The 4,249-nt window shown below is 36.8% G+C and overlaps 1 long non-coding RNA gene across 1 annotated transcript in view; it reads left to right on the top strand.

The window, feature by feature from the left end:
- Window positions 1–2,669: 2,669 nt before the first annotated feature.
- The window catches only part of LOC145717942 (uncharacterized), a 47,241-nt gene continuing 45,661 nt past the window's right edge, over window positions 2,670–4,249 (top strand). The window contains exon 1 of the long non-coding RNA XR_014141472.1: window positions 2,670–2,916. This is a non-coding gene — a long non-coding RNA (uncharacterized LOC145717942). The remainder of the gene's footprint in view (window positions 2,917–4,249) is intronic.

The following is a 4,249-nucleotide window of genomic DNA, read 5'->3' as shown; positions in this document are numbered from 1 at the left end:
CTCTTTCATTTTGCATGCCAACACGTATCAGAGACCCAGACATAGAGGAAATTTCTGTTGAGACAAACACATAGTTTGCTGAATATGGAGCCAATATGGAGGAACAAGGGGCAGTGCTGACCAGGTGGAATGGACACTTGCTGGCTCTGGTCATGACTACTTCATTGCTTTCCACTTGCTAAAGGTCTGTGAGAAATATTTGACAAATGGATGAATAAATGAAGGTACAATATTGATTGAATATCATCACATTAGTGCTTATTGTACTTGTCACCCAAAGAGGGAACCACAGCAATATTAACAGCCACCATTTAGTGCTCTGTATATCAAACCACCTAGCATTCAGTTTGCCTTATCTTAATTACAGTTCCAAATAGTTGTATGAAGGAGGTATCCTTATCCACATATGACAGTAAGGAGACCAATGCCGGAAAGACTTTTGCCCAAGATCGTGCTATTATCAAGTGTCACAACTGGAATATGAGCCCAGATGTAACTGTTACCTTAACCTCTACACTCTACGACTTGCCTTGTCTACTGTTTATGCCGCCAATGTGGTTTTCAGAACCTCATCCCATTTATGAGCTGGAAGGGACAGAGTAACGTGATGGTTCACAACATAGGCTCTGGGGTCAGACAGATGGTTTACATTATCTGACACTTCTTAGAATCAGAAAATTTTGCAAAAGTTACTTAACTTTCCTGAACCTCAGATAGCTCATCTGCAAGAATGGGAATAATACCTCCTAACTTAAAAGGTCATAGTGATGAATGAATAAAATGATACATAGTTTATTACATTACCAGACTTCCTTCCTAGTGTTGCTGTGAGTAGTAAATTAGGTAATATATCGAGCAAATAGTAAAAATAAAAATGGCAGTTGATATTAAATAATAATATATTATGTGATATTTAATGTTAAATACTGTATTCATGTTATGTGATTTATGTAATATATGTATATATGCAATATGTACGTGTATATGTTATACATGATTTATACTATTAATTAAAAATAATACAATATCATATAATATATTCCCCGAGAGGGAAGCTTCCACTTAGGTAAATCATCACAAATTCTGAAACAGAATAATCTACAAGCATAATATTTTGTTATGTGTGAAAAGTAGCTTGTTTTTCCTCCCAATCTAGAGAAATCACACCCATGATAGGCAGACAGGATCCCCTCCATAGAACAAAGGATGTGAAACCAGTTGGTACAGCATATCTCTAGGATATTTGCCATCAAGAGCAGTGTGGATGAGAAATTCAAATAGTGGATTCCAGTGTATGGATTGCTCAGGTAGTGATCCCAGGGTCCTGGAATCGAGTCCAATACCAGGCTCCCTGCTGCTCAGTGAGGAGCCTGCTTCTCCCTCTGCCTGCCGCTCTCTTGCTTAAGTGCCCTCTCTGAAAAATAAATAAAATCTTAAAAAAAAAAAGAACCTGGAAAGTATTTACTACACTGTGCATATTCTTTCTATCACTACAGAGATCAACACAATATAGTCTGTCCAGACACTTCTGAGAAGGATATGCTGAGGATATGGCCTTAGATATAGAACAGTATAGAAATAGGAATGTCTATTAGTTTTCTGGGTCATACTCTTAAAATCTATCTTGCACAGCTTCCCCTATGAGAAATGTTCATTTTCTTTTGATTGATTCCTAGCATTATTGACATATGATTGACATATACTATTGTGAAAGTTTAATATGCACGATGTGACAAAAAAATTTAAAAAGTACAACGTAATGTTTTGATACACACACATATATGTTGCAAAATGATTAGCACAATGAGATTAGTTAATGTTCATCATTCATGTAATTGCCTTTTCTTTTGTGGTGAGAATATTTCAGTCCTATTCTCTTAGCAACTTTCAAGTATAAAATACAGTATTGTTAAGTATGGTGACCATACTATACATTAGATCCTCAGAACTTATCTTATAACTGGAAGTTTGTACTCTTTGTCCAACATCTCATAACTCCACCCCACCCCACCCAGCCCTTGGCAACCACCACTGTACTCTTTGCTTCTAGAAGATCAGCTTTCTTAGATTCCACATGTAAGTGAGATCACACAGTATTTGTCTTTTCCTGTCTGACTTATTTCACCTAGCCTAATGTCCTTAAGTTTATCAGTGTTGTCACAAATGGCAAGGTTTCCTTCTGTTTTATGGCTGGATAACATATATACATACATATATATAACATATATTAAATATATATAATAGGTATTATATATATATTATGTGACATTTGATAAAGAAAATGTGATATTTTCTTTATCCATTCATACACTGAGTTTTCTTTAATTTACTTCTATATACCTTGAAAATAAGCCATGAAAAAATTTCTTCCAGCACATCAAATTCTCATCTTATGTAAGGATTATTTTCCAAAATTAAGTTTAGAGCTTAAATCGAGTATGTCACTATCACCCTTTAAATATTTTAAATGATCCATAATGTATTTATATCATTCTTAATTAACCCAGCACAGCCAGTTTTTCCTTCAGTCTGTTGAAAGAGACTGCTATTTGAAACTAGGCTATTTTTAATGTTGAGCATGCACTGAAAGACTTGGCTTGATAGTGAGTTTGTTACATGAGAAATGTATGTCATTAATCACTGGATTCACACTGAGTCCTGAACACCAACAGTGTGAGTCATGTGAGTTAACCATGCATAAAGATGGCAAAATCTTGTAGCACAGACTGCAAAACCCCTCCATTGAGGCTTTTTATTAGAACAGGGAGTAAAGTTTGGAACATTGAAAAGATGGCAGAGGACGGCCTCGGTATTTTGCAGTGCTGCATTGGGAGAAAAAAAGTCCAGGAAAAGTAAACCAGAATCGGACAATTGCACTCATTCGTCTATCAAGGAAGGCGAAGTAAGACACAAACGGTTGGTATGCTCTTTAGCATGAAATAATCACGACTGGAACTAAGATAAAATGTTTTCAAGGTTGATATGAAGTTTAATAAATAGTCACTTAACATGCCATATCACTTAAAGCCACCCTAGGTTTTTTGTTTTTGTTTGTGTCTTTTTTTTTTTTTTTAAAGATTTTATTTATTTATTCATGAGAGACAGAGAGAGAGAGAGAGGCAGAGGGAGAGGAGAAGCAGGCTCCCAAGGAGCAGGGAGCCCGATGCGGGACTCGATCCCAGGACCCTGGGATCATGACCTGAGCCGAAGGCAGACGCTTAACCATCTGAGCCACCCAGGCGCCCTGTTTTTGTTTGTGTCTTTCTCAGGCATCCAAGCTGTTACTCTGTATCTCCTTAAGTCCTCATGATCCCAGGAGGCAAAAGTCAACTCCACGTTGCAAAATCGGAAAGACATTAAATCTTTGAATGGTGAAGCAAACAGGATAAAATGCCTCTTTGTATTCCTTCTAAATATACAATGAAGCAAACGGAATTCATTTCTTTAAACTTCATAGGAAAAGGCAGAGCTGAGTGTTTAGGAAGCAAGTGATAACTGAAAATCTGATGGTACTATTATTATTTTGTTATGAAAATAGCTTTTATGTTCTCTTTTACTAATATACTATTTTTATTGGACAAAAACTCAGTGGCTTTCACAATTACACCCATGACCGCAGTCTCTCTGGCTGAATATTGCCTACACGATCTGAAGGTTTTTAACCAAAAATTTCTGTACTAGAAGTGTTCAGGCACCTAAGCCTCACTGTTGGAGAGGAATTATTATTGGGAATTACAATATTATTTGAAGGGAAGAGTTATTCGATTGTAGATGATATGTTTGTAAATGTTATATGAGTGGGGCAATATGAATCACACATCTGGTGAATGTCAAACCTATTGGCCAGGGTTGTCTCTGTCGTCAACTAACCCAGAATTCTATGATGAATCAGGAAACATGTATAAAACATTTGATATAGAATAAAATTTCTATGTAAGGACAGAGCTGTGAGTCATACAAGTGGTTTGTAATTTTTTATTCTCTTGGCACAATTTTGTGATTAAAAACTACCTCTCTTGCCTCAGTTACCCACCTTTAAAATGTAGCTAATTCTTTTTTTTTTTTTTTTAAGATTTTATTTATTTATTTGAGAGAGAGAGAATGAGAGACAGAGAGCATGAGAGGGAGGAGGGTCAGAGGGAGAAGCAGACTCCCTGCCGAGCAGGGAGCCCGATGTGGGACTCGATCCCGGGACTCCAGGATCATGACCTGAGCCGAAGGCAGTCGCTTAACCAACTGAGCCACCCAG

The sequence above is a fragment of the Leptonychotes weddellii genome, chromosome X, assembly GCF_054177405.1.
Source record: "Leptonychotes weddellii isolate Sample4059 chromosome X, ASM5417740v2, whole genome shotgun sequence".
NCBI lineage: Eukaryota > Metazoa > Chordata > Mammalia > Carnivora > Phocidae > Leptonychotes > Leptonychotes weddellii.
The sequence above is the reverse complement of the archived record's forward strand: the minus strand, read 5'-3'. Positions and strand labels throughout refer to the sequence as shown.